The sequence below is a fragment of the Channa argus genome, chromosome 3 (assembly GCF_033026475.1).
Source record: "Channa argus isolate prfri chromosome 3, Channa argus male v1.0, whole genome shotgun sequence".
Classification (NCBI taxonomy): Eukaryota; Metazoa; Chordata; class Actinopteri; order Anabantiformes; family Channidae; genus Channa; species Channa argus.
This window is the reverse complement of record NC_090199.1, coordinates 28,424,213-28,446,845: the sequence shown is the minus strand read 5'-3', so window position 1 is coordinate 28,446,845 and position 22,633 is coordinate 28,424,213. Positions and strand designations below refer to the sequence as shown.

At 38.7% G+C, this 22,633-nt stretch overlaps 1 protein-coding gene across 4 annotated transcripts in view; it reads left to right on the top strand.

The window, feature by feature from the left end:
• Positions 1 to 2,381: 2,381 nt before the first annotated feature.
• Positions 2,382 to 22,633, top strand: part of LOC137124050 (microtubule-associated tumor suppressor 1 homolog) — a 66,600-nt gene continuing 46,348 nt past the window's right edge. For 2 of the 4 annotated variants that reach the window (XM_067498664.1, XM_067498661.1), the window contains exon 1: positions 13,929 to 14,167. The gene's annotated coding sequence lies outside the window, so the exon portion shown is untranslated. Of the gene's footprint in view, positions 2,720 to 13,928; positions 14,168 to 22,403; positions 22,588 to 22,633 lie in introns of those variants that run through there. The other 2 variants (XM_067498663.1, XM_067498662.1) reach the window with 2 other exon arrangements.

Here is a 22,633-nt window from a genome sequence, read left to right as displayed (position 1 = left end):
GTTTAAGGAAAATCGATAGTTTGTTAAAAATAAATATATATTCCTAAAAGGGCTCGATGGGCATCAGCTGACGTGTGGTCCCAATACGTCTACTGATAGTCCGTTCATCTCCATGGTTACCAAAAATAAATGGTGTATTTTTTTTTAAAATGGCTTCCAACAAAAGATATATTTTTTAAATATCTTGTTTCTTAACATGTCAAAGTCCAATTCGACGACATTAAGCCTGTGTGTTTTTAAATCATTACACCGTTGTTAATCTATTTCGCACATTTCCCGCGAGTTTGAATACGTTTACAAAAACTAAAAATCAAGTTACATAAAAGGATATATGAAGTATCATCCAATATGTGATTTTACACGAATGATCAAATATTGTCACTTTTCCACGTTTGAGTTCAACAACTTATCTTAATTTTTGTTCTTAAATATACCTCAAAGTATTTAGAAAGACAATTATTTAATTTATATTAAGTAAACAGATTAATTATTACTAATATATTTATATTTTACCTGCATGTTGATCGCCAACAGTGCGCAGGTGTTTGGATCGAGTCATTTCTCCGGTTGACCGGGTTTTGTCTTTTAGCAGTAAAGCACTTTTGTTGATTTTTCAGCAAGGTTTCCACTTCTGTACATGCCCTCTATCTCCAAGGTTTTCCGGTCAGCTTTCGCAGGTCTATTTGAACCAGGTTCCAGTGCAAAAAGGGGAAAAGCGCAAAGGAAGCCAGTCCTTTTATAACCTCGGTTCTGTTGCCATTGGTTTTAATAAAAAAATAAATAAATAAAATATAATACAATATATAAAATAATAAGTTTCCACCAAAACTTATTTTAAATAAGTTTCCTGTTAATTTCCTGAATAGGTAACAACACAAACTGTTAAAACTGTGTGAAAAAGATCATTGGGAATGGGGCAGCATATAATAATATTTACAAACATATCTTTCTTAAAAAATGGGGGATTCAAGAGAGAATGAATAGCTTTTATCCTACCTGCTTTAAATTAATGGGTGGTACAGACTGTGCCTGTTATTATAAAAACAGTTATTGTGAGCATGAGTTTTGATGGTTTCAGTTGCATAGCAAAAGAACATATGGACTGCTTACTTTGGAGAATACAGTTGACTTTGGAAATAGCTGAAGCTAATAAAGTTTGAATGAGATGTTCAGAACAAAAAAAGCTAGAAAATCAATCGTCCATGGTTATGGTTATTTATTAGAAGAGAGCGTGAAAGTCACAGAAGATAAATCATAATCACACACGCAACGTAGAGTTGAAAGATATATTTGCACATTTACTTATTTACTTCGATGCAGCTATATGTCACTTACTGGCTTTACTATCCCACACAAATAATTGGGCTTTACACTAAACAACCAGTGAGAACTCTATGAATAATTAATCGTTTCTGGCAGCTGGCATTCTTTAAATTGCATTAATCCATTAATGTATTGAATGCAATACATTTAATTCCTGTCCAGGTCTGACAGCACTGAATTAGCTGCTAACCTATTGACCTAATTAGGACTATATATACATATTTAAGTGATGCTGTAGCTCAGTTGGTAAGGCAGTCGTCCATGGACCACAGGGTCAGTGTTTCAATCCCCAGTGCCATATAACTATATATATCAAAGTGTCTCTGGGCAAGACACTGAATGCCTAACAGCCCGTCCCCATCCCAGCTGTGCAGTGCCAGTCCAAGTCCAGTAGATAATGGGGAGGGTTGCATCAGGAAGGGCATCCGGCGTAAAAACTGTGCCAATTCCAAAATGCAGACAATGATCTGCTGTGGCAACCCTGAACTCACGAGATAAGCCAAAAGGACAAAAAAAGAAAAAATACATATATACAAGTATACAATAACACATTCCATTGCGACACGACTTTTCGAAGCCTCGTTTCACGGCACTAAAAATCGCGTGAAAAGCCCAAATGATGAGTCATAACTTCACACTCGTCCAGAGGTGTCGTGCTGACATTGAAGGTGATATATACTTCATATTCTGCTCATTCAGAGTTACAGAGTCTTTTTTTAAAAAAAGGGATCTGATTTTCTAATGAATGCTTTATTGAGCAAAATATCAATTTCAGCATAAAAAACAATTTAAATTCTGACCATCTGTTTTATCATTTATTTCTCGCACTCACGTGTAACACCAGAGTTTAGGCAGCAGATGTCGCCATTTAACTGTTCTATTTGAAATGCTTCGTAACACTGACTCTTTTTCAGTACAGTTGCTTCACGTTATTTCAGTCCTTCCAAAAACATAATTTTCTCCAGCACTACCTGGGAGGCTTAACTCGTATTTAAGAAAGAAATAAATGCGCAAGAGAAGGTTCCTCCACTGCAGCTAATATCTACGTGAGCGGGCTGGATTAATTAGGTCCCGGTATCCTCAGGTGTGTGGCATCGATGGCTATGTGGACAAATCTCATTTCAGTTTCCAACTATGATTATGAGGACATAAGGACACTATATTCTAATATTTGGGTTAAGACATGAGCGTAGTTTGGCTGTTAGGTGTCACATTCTCGCGTTCGTGCGCGCGCGCCCGTCTCGTTTTGCTGTCGAGGACTGCAGCGATCAGTGATGTTACAACATGGAGATCCCGCAGTGATTTAAAGGGATGGAAATGGAGCTGTACCCGGTCCATGTGAGAACAGCAGACGGCAAGTTGCTCAGGGTATTTCCGGAGAAAACCACTGACCACGGTATGTGAATGTTAACTTACTTTGGTCACGATTGAGACCATTTGTTTACCCAGCAGTCCTGTCAGGGTTAACGACGAGCAGGTAACCGAGTTCAAATGTTTTGTCCAAACAGGTAAACGCTACATTTATTGAGAATTTTACGGTGTAATGTTTGCTCGTCTACATGGGAAGATGATGCCTCTATAAATCCGACGTAACACTTTTTACAAGTCGACAGACATTTATAAGAACTTAGGTGTGTGTGTGTGTAACCATGTTATTTTTAATAAATTCCAACTTGCTGTGGTGGCTGTTGCCCTCCGTGCCATTGTCACAGAAGGGGGTTAAGTTAATTGAAAACTGAGTACTTCCTTGTACAGTATTTATTTTAGACATTCCTTACGTGATAAATCAAGTGGTTGGGTTTACCAAATATGACACAATATGAACGGAATTCATACGGAATTATTCCTGCAAAGATTAGACTACTAAACCTCAAGAAGGAAAGTTCCAAGTTGTCACAGTACATCCTTTAATTGCTGTAAACGTATCCTGATGCTGACTGTTTCTGTAAGAATGTTAATTTAACCCCACGCAGCCAAGTTATATCACTCCTCCCACACTTCTACATGCAAGATCTCCAATTCGAATAAGTCATCCCATCCATGTAAACTCAGATGTTTCGGGCTGATGTCTGTGTGCACATCTGTCTGTAGCTGTGGAGCTGTGTACTGTTTGCTATGCATGTTTGTGTTGATCTGTTTAGGGCTTTGTGCTTGGTGGTCTGCCTTTGCATTTATGAACGGGACAGTCCAGTGCTGTATCTTGTACTACTGAGTGTGTTTGTTGCTTGTGTGTTTGCAGTGTTGTGTGCTGGTGTATAATGAACATTTCTGCAGCAGCAGCACTCTGTTACATAACAGGTTGTCCTCTGCAACATTCTGCAGGGCTAACTGAGTGCTTCTCCTTGGCATGGCAGAGTGCTTTCTCTGTGTCTGGTTTGAGGATGTAATAACAATAATTCATTTTCCACACAAGAAAATCATGATTTTTAAGGCTTCTGTTAATACAAGTGTTAATCACTATCAATACCAAAACAGTGCTAAGAAGTGACTTTTTGGTTTTAACTGTAGGTTGCCCTAAACTGTCAACCAAGTTAAAATTTATTCATTTTTGGAACCATGACATTAGTCACTGGGTGTCACTTTCACCGGTCTCTTGCTTTTTCTGTAATTTGACTCTGCTAAGCAGGTAGTCTGCTTCTGGTAGAGGGAGGGGTGGGTTAAGGACTCATAGGCAGCTGGCAAAGTCCACCAGAAGTTGCTAAGCTTTAACATTTGTTGCAACGTGGCAAATGTTTAACTAAATGTAGCCTATGTACAGTAAACTTTCCCTTAAGTGCATTTTGATGTTTTGGTTACCCTATTTATGATAAATGAGGTGGCCAAAACTATAGAATGACCTCTTCATATAATATATATTCAATATATAATATAGTAAATGCATAGTAGAATTATCATTATTTTAACCTAAAAACTGGTAAATTATAACGAATTCACGGCAGAGCCACTGTAATAGATTGCATTAAATTGCTCATAATATTATGCCTGATCAGTGTATGTACTCAATGATGACAATAAAAGTTTCTATATTCTAGTTAAAAAAAAATCTAGGAGCAAATAAAAATTGTAATTTACTCTTCAAACTGTTAGTAAAAGTTGTTTCTCTTTATTACAGTAATCATTCAAACAAAAGAATGGTGGTATGTACAGTACATCCAGAAAGTACTAGCAGCATTGGACTTTTTTTTACATTTTGTTACGTTATAACCTTATTTCAAAGTGGATCAAATTCATTATTTTCCTAAAAAATCTACAAACAATGCCTCAAAACGACAACGTGAAAAAAGTTTGAAATCTTAAAATTCTTAATTTATTTAAAATGGGGGAAAAAAGACATACATAAGTATTCATGGCCATTGCTGAAAACTTTGTTAAAGCACCTTTAGAAACTATTAAAGCCTCAAGTCTTTTTGAGAATGATGCTATAAGCTTGGCACACCTTTTTTTTTGAGCAGTTTCTCCCATTCATCTTTTGCACCTCTCGAGTGTTGGTGCACAGCCATTTTCACATCTCTCCACAGATGTTTAATCCATTTCAAGTCTGGGCCCTGGCTGGGCCACTCAAGAATATTCACAGAGTTGTCCCGTAGCCACTCCTTTGTTATCTTGGCTGTGTGCTTAGGGTCGTTGTCCTATTGGAAGATAAACCATCGTCCCAGTCTGAGGTCCAGAGTGCTCTGGAACAGGTTTTCATCAAGAATGTCTCTGGACATTGTTGCATTCATCTTTTCCTCCATCCTGATTAGTCTCCCGGTTCCTGCTGCTGAAAAACATCCCCACAGTATGATGCTGCCATCACCATGCTTTAGTATAGAGATGGTATTGGCCAGGTGGTGAGTGGTGGCTGGTTATATCCAGACATGACCCTTGGCAGAGAGGCCAAAGAGTTCGATCTTTGTTTGATCAGACCAGAGAATTCTTCTGAGAGTGTTTATGGAAGGTACTCATCTTTTCACAGAGAATGCTGGAGCTCTTTAAAAGTTATCATCAGGTTCTTGGTCACCTCCCTGACTAAGGCCCTTCTCTCTCGATCGCTCAGTTTGGCTGGCAGGCCCACTTCAGGAAGAGTCCTGGTGGTTCCAAACTTCTTCCATTAACAGATGATTTAGGCCACTATGCTCATTGGGACCTTCAATGTTGCAGATATTTTCCTACTACCCTTTCCCAGATTTGTGCTCCAATACAATCCTGTCTCTGAGGTCTACAGACAGTTCCTTGGACTTCATGGGTTGGTTTGTGCTCTGACATGCCCTGTTAACTGTGAGACCTTATCTAGACAGGTGTGTGCCTTTCCAAATCCAAATCATGTCCAATCAATTGTATTTCCTATAGATAGACTCCATTACTGGAGTGAGTTTAACTACATCTCTTGCCTAGTCCTATTCCTCCCTCAGACTGCATTTTGTTTCTCTCTTCCAAGAATTCTATGACTCCCTACTGTAATGTCTTTCTCCTACTTTCGTGACATCTATCAGTGCTCTTAGGATTTAGCTTTTTTTGAGTGGAGTTCACTTTAATCTATGTAGAATTACGTGTTAGCCTGCATTCCATGTTTGCATGCGTTCATTTTTATGTAATTGAAACCTGTCTACGCCATAGCAAAAGACACGTGCATGGGTGGTGTTATTCTTGGAAAGTGTGCAGTGTGTGTTTGTCTTCATGTTTGCACTGCTGTAAATGTGTGTGGGAATTTCTTGCCTTATACACCAGCCACACTCAACAATAACAGTGAGTGCGTTAACATGGACTTAAGTAACCAGGTTAGTTTGTTAGTTTGTTTCCGAAATCAGGGTAGGGAGTTAGGGATCCTCTGTTGCAGAACGCAGAACTTTGCCATGTATACGAGTAACCAGGTTTGTAATCTGCTTTCTCCAACTGCGCATGTGTATAACAAAAGCCGTACAGATAGCAATAAGTCATAGGTGGAGGAGACATTAGATTACTCTCCTGCTGCATGTAGATGCAGATTTCCTTTTAACCAGGTTTCTTAAGTGCATGTTAACACTGTTCTCCTGATTACTTAAGAAAGCAGATTTCTCCGAGCACCCCAGTTACTTAAGTGCACGTAAATGCAGTTACCGGTAGTCATGGTAGTAATTTCATGGAGAACCAGGCTCAGCATTGCCATTCTGTGTGGTCTGCAGCTACACGGCAAAATGTGATACACTGTGTACAGAGGTGGTAGAAACTCTATACTCAAAAGTACAAGCATTGGCCCAAACAAAATCTTCACCTCAAGTACCACTTTAAATCACTATGTAAGTAAAAGTATTGAGCAGATTTAGTAGTTTTTCTTATTTTTTTTAAATTTAAAGTACAAAAGTAAAAGTACTTAACTAAGAAAACTATGTACTTTAAACAGCACTGATAAGGTATTTACAGCAAAAAATGTGAGTACACTGTAAATGGGGTGCTGATTATTACCACTTTACAGTATTTTCTGACAGGTGGTTAATCTCTAATCTGCATGTATTAGCTAGCATTGTTTAGCATTACCCAGAATTTTTAGAAAAAAGTATGTAACAGTATATTTTAATATGGACCTCCTTCAAGAACTAGCATTCCATAAAGTAAGCGGGAAGTATTGCAGCCTTTTTCATACAGAATTTGCTTTTGAGGTATCTTGTGAAAAGTTTCTGCAGGTCTGAAATAACCAATCCTTGTCCAAGAGTGTGATTGTGTCTGTGAGCATATACAACGGTGACATGGTGTGTGAGACTGTATAAGGCTGTTGGAAGCAGTCCTCTGCCCAGACCTGTCGCTGAGATTACCAGTGTAACTTGTAGTGAGTGATGGTTATTATGTAGAAGAATGCCTTAACAAAGAAAACTTCCCACTTTGATGCTATGTTCTCTTTTAATGCAACCCTAAACCTTCTTGGCAATTTAACATATCATTTTACCACAGCACTGCCGGGTTACAGTTAACCAAAATTCAGGAGAATTGATCTACATGGTTTCACAAGAAATCTGCCCTGGCTTTGGACATTTTGCTTGATGGATCTTTTTTAAACCATGACCTAATGTTTGGATCCTTTTTGGTTATGAGGAATGTTTTGATTGGTTACTAATATTCTTCATAAATAATTTTTGTGCAGAAATTGGTAGAACAGATTTTTAACCTCTTTGTGTTTTGACAACTTATTTGTTTGAACCTACATCTGGGGAGTAACTAAAGCTGTCAATTATAGTTGCGTAAAAAATAACATAAAATGTAAATAATTAAGTGGACCTTTCTAAAACTTGTACGTACTTGTGAGTTAACTATTAGATACAGTAAACTGTATCAGGATTTTGCAGTATGTGTTTTAAACTGCAAGGGCATGGTCTTTGCGACAGCAAAGAACAGAATCTGTGATTTTGCTTTGAGAAATGTATATTCAGAAGATCATGCACATTTGTTATGATGTATTTTCACTGGGCCTCCTAAGCAGATGGAGATCTATGCTACTCAGTTCAACAACCCACACACTTTTCTCCGTCTGTGGCTGCAGTCTATTTTTGGTTGTTTTGCTGCCTTTCATGCACATTGAGCAGCACTCCCTTCCTCTCATCTCCACACCTCACCTCAATAAATGGTCTGGTCTTATTTAGTGCTTTTCTACCTATTTACACTTCTTATTCACCCATTTGCACTCACAATCACACACAATGACGCACTGGGGAGCTGCTATGTAGCTGGCCAACTCTCACTGGGAGCAACCAAGTTGTAATTTAGTGCTCCAGGACACTTCGACATCTGACCAGAGGAGCCGGGGATCGAACCTACAACTGCAGGATTGGTGGGCGACTGCTCTACCTTCCTGTGCACCAGTTGCTCAGAGAAGAGAGAGCTGGTGCATAAACAACATTGTGGCATGAGGTGGTCATGGCTCTTAATGCTGGACCTACGATGAATGACCAGCATGAATGATGCTCGTATCTGTATTTTCAAACATGTACATATGTTTACTATCAGGACATTTAGGGTTGACATGTAAATATAACAAGTTTCTCCACTAGTTCATAGTTTGTTTCCCTTTTGTTTCATCTTGGTTTTTTTAGTTCAGCTCTTTAAGTAATCTGTAATCTGTCATTTTATAGCTGTTATAGAAAAATCTTTTAGAAATAATATCTTTTGATTAAATTGTTTATCCCTTGAAAAAAAATTGTGAAATACAATACACAAAGCCAGACATGACAACTGGGGAGTAGCTGCTGTGGGAGCAGGCAATGGAGAACAGCTCTTAACAAGACTATCATGACCGCTGCTGCACACAGTTTTACCCCCACAGGCCTTGTGTCAGACAGGCAGGAATTGATTAAAACATCTATTTCAGTCTGAGTTTCTATGAAGACCAGTGGTTAAGAGTTACATTATCTCCTGCTGCCAGTGTCAGCTTTAGAAAAGTGTCCCCACGTTGTATACATACTTTGACAAATGTGTCACGGTCTCATTGTTCCACTTAATAAATTGCCAAATGTTTGAGCTATAGTATTAATGATGACTGAGCTTAATTAACTGCCCCATAGGTAGGTTTGGGAATTTGTAGAAACATTGCTCTGAAGTAGTGAACACATGCAGAAACATGTTCTTTCAAAAGTTGTTAATTGTTCTTCCCTTTATGCTTATTAATTCTTTTATGCATGATTTTAGTTTTCATTTGGCCTTCACATGTGTCATGTAATACGTCAAAAAGTGAAAACTTCAGACAAAAAACATACATTTATTACGACAATCTTTTTTGTGTAGGGTTTCACTTGTAAAAAGGTTTTTTTTTATCACCTCTAAACGTAAAGTCACTAAAGCGTTATTTTTAAACCAGGCAAATGAAAAATCAGCAGTATATTAGTAGGAAAAGGAACATTATAGTTAGTTACAGCCCTATTAGTGTTTGAATCTATAATAAAAACATAAGGCATCTTCATTTATGTTCTTAAAATGTATAGTTTTTGTGAATATAGTTTGTGAATGGTGTCTATTTCTGCAAACATAACCTAAAATATGATCAGATATTCATGCAAGTTCTAAAACTAGATAAAGAGAATTAAATAAATGAGACAAAAACATTTAACATATTTATGTATTTTGGGAAATTATTGTATCTGAAACATTTGTGTTGGAAACGTATAACCGCGTGCCTTCAGTAACTGCTGTGGATCCCTTGTGCAGAAATAACTAAACATTACCAGCCACAGTATATCAGCCCTGCATATCAGCTTGGAAGGATTTTAGCCCGTTCCTCCTTACAGAACAGCTTAGATTTGGAAATGATAGTTGGCTTTTTGCATAAACTGTCTGCTTAAGGTCCTACCACAGCATTTCTGTAGGATTAAGGTCAGGACTTTGATTTGCAAAACATTGCTTTCCCTCTGCTTTAAGCATTCTTTGGTAGAATGAGTTGTGTGTTGAGGGTTGTTGCCTGCCCTTTTATATATTTTGTGTTGTCTTACGGATACCATGCCATTTCAGAATCTGAACCCAGAGGCAGCAAAGACGGCCCACATCATAATATTGCCATATTTCAGAGATGGGATAATGTTCTTATGCTGGAAGGCAGTGGTGTGAAGTAACAAAGTACTTTGTTACTGTACTTCACATATTTTTATTTAGGTAGATTTAATTATAGCTACTTTGACTTTTACTCCACAGCAAATATCTATACTTTTTACCTCAGGGTAGTCGGTGGAGAGTAGTCAGTTCCTTTTTGCAGCGCTGTGCTTGGCAGACCATCGCTAAATGGTCTGCACTTATATAACCCTTTTCTGAAGTTGCATCTTCCTGGTTCCCTTGACAAAAAGTCTATGGTATTTTTCCGTCGACATTTTGACTTTTTGCGGGGAAAAAGGCTTTGTGACAAAGAGTTTGATACTTTCTTTTGATTAGCTGGCCAGTATAGGGGCCATATATATGCATGAGAAGAGAACAGTCATACCCTTATGCACTGAGACTAACATTCTGCGCCTACCCTTTATTTGTTATTCTGGGTTTACTATCCCAGCTTTATTTTCAAAATAATTGTGTGTGCACATGTGGTCCTTTTTGTGTATGCATGTTTTGTCCGACACCTCAGCCTTTCCATGGTTTCAAACCTTAATAATCCAGCCCACACGACCATATAAGCCTCAACTTGAGGAGGACTTCAAGGCCACTTTTTAAGATCAAAGTCTAATAAGATTGTATTAATTCCATCTGCACTTTTTTCTTTTGAGCATGGCCACTGCACCTTCTGTTTATTTGTGAAATGGATTTTAGTATTCCTATTAGGGCTAGGGCTGCATGATATTGGGAGGGTGATTTCTTTTTTTTTGTCTTTACTTTTTTTCTTCTATATAGATTGGACACTCCTTTTGTATTCTGTCAACTTTTGTTTTTTGTTTAATGAGATGGTTGTTCAAAACATTTTGAACAGGCAGTGCTAAAATAATTTAATCACTCTTGCCTTAATCCACATGAGTTTAAGGTGTGGGTGAAAGACATGAAAGTCCTCTTGTTTAGAACCGTGCCACTAGATTGCTGAACTGCCTGTGTTGGATACAGTTATTTTCACTAGCAATAGGGTTTTCCTGCAGAGTCTTGATTTATGCACTTGGTGTACTGGCTAACTGTTTGGATAATAGTAGGAGAATGTTCTGTTGGGAAATTAGTTATTTTTCATGTATGCAGATGCTGAGCGATGTTCAGCAAATTAGTTGCCATGGATTTTTTGTAATGCAGTTTCTCTCCTGAAACAAAAAAAATTACAGTCAGGATTGTATTTAGGCTTTCAAAATCACTTCAATTAGATAAGATTAAATCTAGGGGAGTGTTCTTTTAACGCAGCTAAACACATTCAAGAGCAAATGACTAATGATGGATGTTGTAATCCTGTATAAAGTTCTTCCGTTATGTTGGTTTGTTATGTCTGGATTTTTAAAAAAATAGATTTTATTATCTGGGATAACTATATGGTCTTTTGGTTGCTGACTAGATCACATATCTACACTTGAGACGTTTTACCTCCATCTTATATTTGCTGTATCTGTTTCTAATTACATGTGCATTATGATTGCATGAAGTCTAATGGTGAATCATTTATACAATATATGCATTATGTTTGCAGCAAGTAAGTGTAACTTTTAAATCTGGTGAAAGTAAAGTTACAAAAATATTCAGCAATATAGTGTCTCTCAGCTCTATACTAACATTTGTAGAGACATTACTGCAGGTTAATTAATTTAAATTGAGACATTCCTTTTATTTTCTGGTTTGTGTTTTTTCACCACTGACTAACACACACACATTTAAAGTGTATGCAGACACAGGGCTATTGATAAGTGATTGATATTGACCACAAAAAGATTATCAGACTGCTTCTGGTAACAGGTTAACATGTTACAAATTTATTTAGACCCACTGACGCTCCCCATCCAACCCGATGGACCTTGAGAAGTACTGCAAAGAAGAATGGGAGAAACTGCCAAGTGTGCCAAGCTTGTAGCATCATACTCAAAAAGACTTGAGGTTGTAATTGGTCCCAAAGGTGCTTTAACAAAGTATTAAGCCATGGCGGTGAATACTATGTATGTGTGATTTTATATATATTTTTTGTTTTTATTTATTTTTATAAACGTAACCTCTATAAAAATATATGCAAAACAAAACTAATAAGAAAAAGGAATGACTTGATTTTCGAAAAGGCCCAGAACGCACATTTCGGCTCCCGGATCACTTGTAAACTCAGTCATTTGTTACTAATTACCTTCTGAATCTTCTGCGATCAGTTTTAATACGTTTAATTCTGAATTCAAGAAGCTATTCCCAGTACATTACAATGCTTGTTAGTGCATCTAAAAGCAATTGTGGCTAGCATGGAACAAAGTTGTGATAAAGGCACAAGTCAGGAGATTGGTACAAAAGGGTTTCAAATAATTGATCTATCCCTAGGAGTACAGTCAAGTTTATAAAAGTGGAAGGTGTTTGGCGCTATCATGAGTCTGTCCAGGTCAGGCCATCTCTCTAAACTGAATAGCACATTGAAGGTGGTCTGAGAGTCTACAAAGAGGCCACTAACAACTTTGAAGGAAGTACCAGACTTCATTGTGAAGAGTGGTCATTGTGGTAATTTGATAGCGATGTTAAAAGTATTCCAGAGGTCTGGGCAGTATGGGAAGTTTTCAAGAAATTATAAAAAATATTCTTCTAGAAAGGGGACATTAAGTTAATTTAAGTTTTGCCAAAGAGTGCCTGGATGATTCTGATGCCAATGGAAAAGAGTTGCAATGGTCAAGTTAGTCCATGGTATGTCTGTCAGAAAGACCATGCAAGATACAATCTAAGGAACATCATACCTACACTAAAATATGGAGGTGGCATCCTAGGGATGTTGCTCTTCAACTGGTGCTCCAGCACTTGTCAGGATACAAGCAAAAGTACTGTCAAATTCCAAGGAAAGCCTGCTACTCTTCTGCCAGGACGTTGAAGATGTGAAGAAGCTTAATTTTTTTAACATGACAACGACCAAAACCACACAGCCAAATTGAACATACGGTGGCTGAAGGAGGTAAAAATGCATGTCGTGGCATGGCCTAGTTAGAGCCGAGACTTGCATCCTATTGAAAATCTGTAAAAAGACCAGTCACCATCCTTTTGAATTGATTTGGGACAGTTCTGTAAGGAAAAATGTGCAAACAATGCTCAATATGTGAGCAAAGATTGTGGAGAAGTATACTGACTCCAGGCTGTAAAGCTGTTAAAACAAAATGTGGTTCCACAAAATAGTAATGCGGAGTGTTGATCCTTTTCCTAATCAAGTTATTACAGTTATTTATAAATTTGCAGAGCTGTTTTCATTTTTACTTTTATCTTGTAACATGTATTGAGTAAATCAAGCTGGAATAATTGTGTCCATTTTCATTTTAGGCTGTGAAACTACAAAATGGAAGCGTTTTCTAAAGGGATGATTTTTATTTTTCGTATTTCCACTGTATGTCCAATTGTTCTTTAATCTTAGTTGGATAGTTGCTCTCTACTTCTCCTCCTGCCTTCACTCTATCAGAATCCATGGATCCTTTTTTTTTCTCCTTTTTCTTTTTTCTTTTTGTTCTCTTCGGTCCAAAACCTCCCTCTGTTTCCCATTAGACTTCTGCAACCAATAACAGAGAGGGGGCCCAGTGCTGCGTAGCAACAGCCAACCCTGTCAGATCAGTGAGGACTGGCCTACACTGCATCTCTGGGAGTGGATGGTGGCCCCTGACTAGGATAAAGTTACCTGCTTTAAAAAAAAAACTTACCATAGGTCTCAGGGTACACGTTGGTACTTCATAAGTCCCTCATCCTAATGTCTATCAATAACCCTAAACTTTGACCCTAATCTGATTCTGACCTGAAACTTAAAACCATCACACTGCCTTTTAAAGTTTTCAGATTTGGACAAAATATCTTTACAATGCTGAAATGTTATCACAGCATAAGTATTGAACTAGCATTTGCTCACATAACAACTCTATCATTTTGTTACTGCAGCACTGAGCCACATGCTTGTGTTTCAGAAGGGAACTGTATCCCTCCCTCTCCTTGTCTGCTCCCTCCCTCTCTTGACCAACGTCACAGCCTGTGTAGTCTTTCGTTGCCTCTGTGCTCACACACACTTTGCGTTTAAACATAGCAGAGATGGGATAAGATACAACGCAACAACACGCAGTGCAGCCAGAGTGTAATGAGAGAGAGCCTGTGTGTGTGTGTGTGTGTGTGTGTGAGAGAGTGTGTGTGAGAGAGAGAAAACAGACAGCCAAGTGCATGGCAGTCTGTGAGCAAGCTGAAGGATCTTCCATAATTTTGTGCTGGATGTCTTTGCGTCAGTAAAGCCTAAGAAGACGGTGACAGAAAAGTAAGTGTTGACTATGGCAACAGTTATACATGGGCTCAGCATGTGTGTTCTCTGGGGCATAGGTCTGTTGAAGAGCAAATGGCTTGTGCACTTTGATATGTTAGCTGGTGCAAAACAAATCAGTCATTTAACTCTCTATGGCTTAAATGACTAATGTAGGCAACTAATTTCCTACATATTAATAACAATTTTCACAGTTATTAGAGAGTGTAGTAAGTGCTTAGTTTCTCAGCGTGGTAGTGTGTGTTTTATTTTATTTTTTTTTGAGTAAATGTTTGCCTAAAGCATTAACTTGACATGTTGCAGTATGCGCTGTGGAATCCAGTGCAGGATAAACTGAAGTTGGCAGTACGTTTTATCATAGCTAGAAAACACCATGGTTCTGATTAGACAATAAGATGGTTATGTCAGTATGGCATTTCTGTGGCCAAACTGAAGAATTAAAACTATTCGTGTGGTCTTCCCTCTGAACATGACGGTGGGTACGATGATTTCCAGATGCTTTGTATTCCAGATGATTGCACATGTAACTAAATCCCTTCACAATATACACACAGTGAAAGCGTTGTTGTGGCAGGCTTGCATTTGTCTTTTATTCAAATGTGATTTAATACAGAGGACATTAAAGGCTTTAATTAAATTAAATACTGAGTGGCCAAATCGGTACTGAATTACAAATTTTGGTCTAGACATATGTCAAGAACCATACTTTAGTAATGTTAGGAAAAGCGATCTTCTGTATGTTTTGCCCACTTCGTTATTACTTTCAGGTCCCAAGTAAAACTGTAATGAGTGATGGATTGAAGCCTTTGTCGCCTGCTAGTGATGAAGTTCAGCAGTAAGAGCTAAGGAGTTACTGTTTCTAAAGCTCAAGCTGTGTAAACTGAATTACAGAGCGGCATAACAAGCAGCAACACATCTAACAGGTCACACAGAGGCAGAGAGAGACCTTACAGGAGCAGCATGGACACTTTAACACCAGAATGGAGACTAAAATAACTCCAACTTTAAAGATTACATTCTATAAAATGCTAAATTAAAACCAAAAAAAGTGACAAGGGGGGTGAAGTAAGTCCGCTGGTGCATTTTCACTTTTATCCAGGAATTTTATGTTGCGTACTTTAGCTCTGATTGTGTAAGTGTTTCTGACCATGTATGGACAGATCACATGCTCTGGTCCGGTATTTCAGTGATGGGAAACACTTCATTCCCCTCTACCACCACTGCAGTGCCCTTTCAATAACTGCACTAAGACTGCATGGGTTCTCACTTGCATAATAACTGTTTAGCCTTCATTTAATGAAAGGTTTACAAGTGAAAACACTTGATATTATTATCAAAATTGAACCAGTGATGCTGTGAAAGACAAACCTTTTTCCTACAAAAGTGGAGTTTTTATTAGTGTATTTTGGTCATAATATTTATATGCTACAGTGCAAAAATTCTCATCAACTGTCATTTATCCAGGTATTATTCTATTAAGATTGTGATTCCGGGTGTCAGAGCTCATAAGGGAGGACTAAGTGGTTATGTAATAACATCTTGTGCTGTGTAACCTCAGGACCAGTGCCGATTGGACTGGCAGCAGGCCAACATGCTTGAGTCCTGTTTCTAGCACCTTCGTTGCTCTACACCGCTCTCACTGCCCATTAGTTTTCTCTCATTGCTCTGTTTCAGAAGTGAGACACTGTTTGAGCACCGGAACCAACCTAGTGGTCATTTATACACTTAAAATTAAAAAAAATTAAAATCTTGCTACTGTTATAATATTAGCATTAATGAGTGCTAATGTTACTTGATGTCTCTCACCACTTCTGTTTCACTACCATGCTCACTGTGGCATAATCTAGAGAATAAGGTAAAAGGGTGTGCGTCTCTGTCTTGAATGTCTTGTCAGCTTACACACTAAGTCAGCAACGTCACATTCTGTGCTACACACATGTGGTGCTTAGGTCCCTTCAGTGCAGAATGAATTGCAGATGCTCACACACAAACCTACGCAAGCGTATGCACACATGCCTCTTTGAGCACAAACACCTCTGCAGTGATTGTGGGGGGGCAAAAGAGAATAACTAGATAAATGAAGGTTAAACTAACGGAAGATATGAACATTCAGGCACTCAGAATGACTAAGCAGTATCCTTATTTCTATGGCAACCGCTTTTTGCTGTATGGGTGGTCCTTGCACTGCATCACACACATTGTAAGATCAGTTTCATCACCACCTGTGTAGTACCGACTAGCCTGCGTCAGTATTGCTTTATATGTGACACATCTATTGTGTGACTGCAGAGCTGTGTTTGTATGGTGATACAGGCACTGTGTATGATGCACTGCTGACGCTCGCCAATGGTGTCTATTATGGAAAGATGAGCCTGCTGCCTCGTGCCTGTTACAAGCTCCTTGATAGGTTGCTTGCCTGGCTGAAATGACACCATCAGCACACAGCCCGCATTCTTTTACATCATGAATAATCAAAGTAATTTTGAAATCTGTTCAGCTGATAGCTGGAAGGGATTTCAATTTCAGAATCTGAACTGTTTTTGTGAGGTAGCATATCACTGTCAGTAAAAGATCTCTATACTGTGTGCACTTTTAATCACCTTAAACGCAGCTTATGTGACACCCTGTGTAAAGTAAAACCACCTGTGTAATAAGTTTCTGCCAGTGCAGTGCTGGTAATTTTAATGCCGTACTGCTGTTGCAACTACCGCACACTGCAGTACTAAGTGTAGCACACTGAGATCACAAGATCAAATCTGATGAAAGCTGGCCTGAGCTGCAGGAGCATCACATCCTGAAACAATATTTGTTAATAGTATTTCCTTGACTTCACCTTATGTCATGCTATGTTCGTGATGATGCGATCAGAGGATATGAATAAGTCTCTGTGCAGGAGGTTTGTTTTCCACAGTAAGAGAATTGAGGCATCATCTTGTTTCTGTTGCAGCATTTATAATTACATTTATAAGTTTGTAGTCTCTCTCAACTCTTTCCTCCGTCATCTCTCTCAGAGTATCATTCATATGCTAGAGAATTTTCACTGGTTGCACTGTTCCTGAGCCCATGAATTGCCGACTTTCTGCTACAAAATTATGTCTATTTTCAATGTAGTTCTGCTAGAGATCCTGAGATTCAAAACTATTTACTATTGGTTTTTGCCTATATTTTTTTCAAATTCTCTGAATCCAATGATATTATGATACCATTCCCAAATTCTTTGCAATTTGCACTAAATCATTATCTTAAGGTGTTGAATTATTTGCCCATACAGCTTTGATAGCGCGTTGCCCTATTCTTACTTCTGAAACACTCAGCTTCTCCTGAATGCACTTTTTATACCCTTTTTGACCAGCAAAGTTTTTGAAAGATGTTGCTGGCATAAAATCCCAGCACATTATTCTATTCTGTCCTTTTCTGTCCATTTCCAGCTACTCTGGCTTTATTTTAAATGGTGACTGACTGCACATGGTGAAATACACTATATTGCCAAAAGTATTCGCTCACCTGCCTTTAGACCCATATGAACTTTAGTAACATCCCATTCTTAATTCATAGGGTTTAATATGATGTCGGCCCACCCTTTGCAGCTATAACAGCTTCAACTCTTCTGGGAAGGCTTTCCACAAGGTTTAGGAATGTGTTTATGGGAATTTTTGACCATTCTTCCAGAAGTGCATTTGTAAGTTCAGACACTGATGTTGGACGAGAAGCCCTGGCTCCCAGTCTTCGCTCTAAATCTCTTGGTACACTGTAGCATTCAGAGTTCTGCTCACTGGAACTAAGGGGCCACGCCCAGCTCCTGAAAGACAGCCCCACACCATAATCCCCCCTCCACCAAACTTCACAGTTGGCACAATGCAGTCAGACAAGTACCATTCTCCTGGCAGTCGCCAAACCCAGACTCGTCCATCAGATTGCCAGATGGTGAAGCGTGATTCATCACTCCAGAGAACGCGTCTCCACTGCTCTATAGTCCATTGGCGGCGTGCTTTACACCACTGCAAAATACCAGACTGCATTGACAGAGTCAAATGTAACAAATAGTCAGTATGTAGTAAAATTTGAATATTATATTGTGTATCTAAAAGTTGTACATTTCATATGCTCTTATGTTATATGTCATATATGTCATATGTTCTTAGTTATATGCCACCACTGCTATGATTAATTTATGTGGCATTCTGCATGTTGAACTTTGAAATTTATTGTATTTTGCAAGAAGGAAGAGTGTATTTTTCATCTGTAGTTTGTTTTTGAATGAATGGATGAATTATTGGGTGTTTAGATGCACTGCAGAACATCACTTACAGAAGTCTCGAATTCTTCTGACAAATTATCGTGTTCAATCTATGTATGCATTGGTATTTCTTAGTACTGTCACATACTTTGTCACTCACAAGGATTTATGAAGTGAATCTTTAGCCAGGTGGTAAATCCCATAATGATCAGCCGAAGACAATGAAGCTGACTGTTAGTCACCACAGCTTATAGTGCAGTCAGCTGTGGCTGGTACAGGCCACTCTGACTTGGTTATTGCCTGGTTGTTACATAAGTGTGTGTGTGTGCGCACACACTAACACTCTCATGGACAGCAGAATGTCCCTCACTTATCACAAATTAACCAGTGATAGACTTATAACAATTAAGATGACATGTTTAAAATCTAATGAAAAGGAAGAACGCAGCAGAAGCTGAATACAAGCCAGAATTACAAGCTGAAAGTTAAAGAAGAGATTTTGCAAAAAATTGCAAAAAGAAAAGGGCAACAAAAGCAACAACAAAACATTGGGCAGGTTTATAGGACCAGTAGCTGCACACTAGAAAACACACAGCTCCAAAGCCGGGGACACCTCCAGAAAGGGACAGAGAAGGAGCAGGACAACTATGGGAGAAAACACACAGAGTTAATGTCATACAGTGGTTACAATTGTGGGTTAAGAGGAGAGGGGAGAGGGACAAGAGGAGGAAAGGAGCTCGGTGCATTGGGAGGTGGTCCCCCAGCAGTCTAAGCCTATAACAGCATAACTGTAACTAAGTATAAGGTTTATCAAAGAGGAAACTTTTATTCCTAGACTTAAAAGTAGAGAGGGTGTCTGCTTCCTGAATCTGAACTGGGAGCTGGTTCCACAGGAAAGGAGCTTGATAGCTAAAGGCTCTGCCTTCCATTCTACCTTAGGAAATTTTGGGAACCACAAGTAGGCCTGCATTCTGAGATTGAAGTGAATGATTAACTGATTTTTTTTTTTTTCCATCTGGTTCCATAGATCTAGCTGGGTATCAATCGGCATAGCAATAGAAATTTATGGAGTGTTCTCTAATAATGTTGCCTAAAGGAGACATGTATAAAGTAAAAAGTATTGGTCCTAACACAGAGCCTTGTGGAACTCCATAGCTAACCTTTTGTGTCCATGGAGGACTCATTAATGTGAACAAATTGGAGTCTATCAGATAAATACGATTTAAACCAACCTAGTGCAGTTCCTTTAATCCCAATTTCATGTTCCAGTCTCTGTAATAAAATGTTGTGATCAAAGGTATCAAATGCAGCACCAAGATCTAACAGAACAAGTGTAGAGACTAGTCCATTATCTTATGCCATGAGACGATCGTTGGTGACTTTTACCAGTCCTGTTTCTGTATTATGATGAACCCTAAATCCTGACTGAAAGTCTTCGAACTAATCATTCCTGCACAGGTGGTCACATATTTGCTTTGCAACTACTTTTTCAAGGATTTTAGAAATAAAGGGGAGATTAGATATTGGTCTGTAATTGGCAAAACACCTGGGTCAAGACAGGGTTTTTTAAGTAGTGGTTTAATTACAGCTACCTTATAGGCCTGTGGTACATAGCCTGTTTCTAAAGATAGATTTATGATATCTAATATGAATGTATCTATTAAGGGTAAAGCTTCCTTGAGCAGCTTAGTTGGAATAGGGTCTAGCAGACAGATTGTTAGTTTAGATGAGGTAATAATTGAAGTTAGCTCAGAGAGATCTAATGGTAAAAAGCAGTCTAAGAGGGAGTGGGGCCTTATTGATTATTCTAGCACTGTATAAGATCTATCTGTAATATTTGTGGGAGAATCTGGTGAATTCTTTCTCTAATAGCTACAATTTTATTCATAAAGAAAGTCATGAAGTCATTGCTGCTCAGAGTTAAGGGAAAACTAGGCTCACAGAACTATAGCTTTTAGTCAGCTTGGCTATGGTGCAAAAAGGCTACAGACTTAGCCTCTTTATTTTTGCTAATGAATTGGAGGGTGAAAGAACAGTGGGAATTAGCAGAATTAGGGTTGAGGTAACCTGGGACAGCAGGACAAATACAGAGTCGATCGTTGATTAATATGTAGTTAAAATTAGTGAACAATTAACCAAATATTAATGTAACTTTTAAGCATTTGGCAGCTTGATACAGGCTGTATGACTATCAGAAAATTGTACTAAACAGGACTAAAAACTTGGGCATGGAGAAGGAGAACTGTTGAGTGATTCTAAAAGTTGGAAAAACAACATGCTGTTCTCTTTAAAGATCACCAAGGAAAGGGAAAGTGGCTCTGAAAGAAAAAAAAACGGGGATGTTTGCATTGGTTTCTGTGTTGTTCTCAAGATGATTTCGATTCTATCATTTTTGTGTGTATTGGTATGTAACCATAATGAACAAGGAGGTAACCACAACCTCAGCTCCTGCTACAGCTTTTTGTTCAAGTTGGTCTGAGGGCTCAGAGCCAGGTCCGCCTCTTCCTGCTAGTTTTCCTTCGTTTGTTATGTGCTTCTGTTGTTTGAATCAGCTTCTACATACAGTGATCAGAGCCAAGAAAAGAGAGGTTATATCATGATCCGTTATCCCAGCCAAGCTGAGGGCTGATCCCCTAAACAAAACAAACATACAAACACACTGATCTATACAACATATAGACAATAGACTATATATCTATATATAGAGAGAGGTTTAGAGAGAGATGGATAGCTACAGATATATATAATAGCGAGAGGGAGAGAGAGCGAGTGCTGCATTCGATACCATTGATCACAACATTTTATTACAGAGACTGGAACATGAAATTGGGATTAAAGGAACTGCACTAGGTTGGTTTAAATCTTATCTATCTAAATGTTCTGCACTTATATAGCGCTTTTCTACCTATTGGCACTAAAAGCGCTTTATACTGCTTCATATTTACCCATTCACACTCACAATCACACACACATTCATACACCGATGGGGGAGCATAACTCACCGGGAGCAACTAAGTTGGGGTTCAGTGTCTTGCTCAAGCTTTAGGCAAAATTATTGGAAAACACTCCATAAATTTCAATTGCTATGCTGATGATACCCAGCTATATCTATCTATGGAACCAGATCAGAAAAAAAATCAGTTAATCAAGCTTCAAGCATATGCCTATAAGACATAAAGGCCTGGATGTCCCCAAACTCAGACAAAACTTAAGTCATAGTATTTTGGGGCCAAAAAGGATTTCACCTCACATATAAAACAAATCTCTAGAACAGCCTTCTTCCACCTACGGAACATTACCAAAATTAGGAGCATCTGTCTCAAAGTGATGCCGAAAAACTGGTCTATGCATTTGTTACCTCTAGGTTGGACTACTGTAATTCCCTACTTTCAGGATGCCCCAGTAACTCCCTAAAGAGCCTGCAATTAATCCAAAATGCTTCAGCAAGAGTGCTGACTGGAACTAGCAAGAGAGATCATATTTCACCTTCACTAGCTTCTCTCCATTGGCTTCCCATTAAATTTAGAATAGAATTCAAAATCCTGCTTCTTACATATGAAGCTCTGAATGGTCAGGCTCCATCAAAAAAAGACCTTCATAGCACCATATCATCCCAGTAGACCACTTCGCTCTCAAAATGCAGGCCTACTTGTGGTTCCCAGAATTTCCTAAGGTAGAATGGAAGGCAGAGCCTTTAGCTATCAAGCTCCTTTCCTGTGGAACCAGCTCCCAGTTCAGATTCAGGAAGCAGACACCCTCTCTACTTTTAAGTCTAGGCTTAAAACCTTCCTCTTTGATAAACCTTAGTTACAGTTATGCTGTTATAGGCTTAGACTGCTGGGGAACCAGCCCCCAATGCACTGAGCTCCTTTCCTCCTTCCGTCCCTCTCCCCTCTCCTCTTAACCCACAATTGTCACCACTGTATGACATTAACTCTGTGTGTTTTCGACCATAGTTGTCATTTTCCTTCTCTGTCTCCCTCTCTCTTTTTGCAGGTGTCCCCGAGCTTGGAAGCTGTGTGTTTTCCAGTGTGCAGCTACTGGTCCTACCAACCTGGCCGATGTTTTGTTGTTGCTTTTTTCTCTTCGCTCTCCACTTTCCCCTCACCCCAACCGGTCAAGGCAGAGGAGTTTTTCCTCTCCACTGTTCCCTAGGGCTTGCTCCAGGGCTAATTATTGGGTACTCTCTATACATCATTATATTCTTGACTTTATTCTGTTAAGTG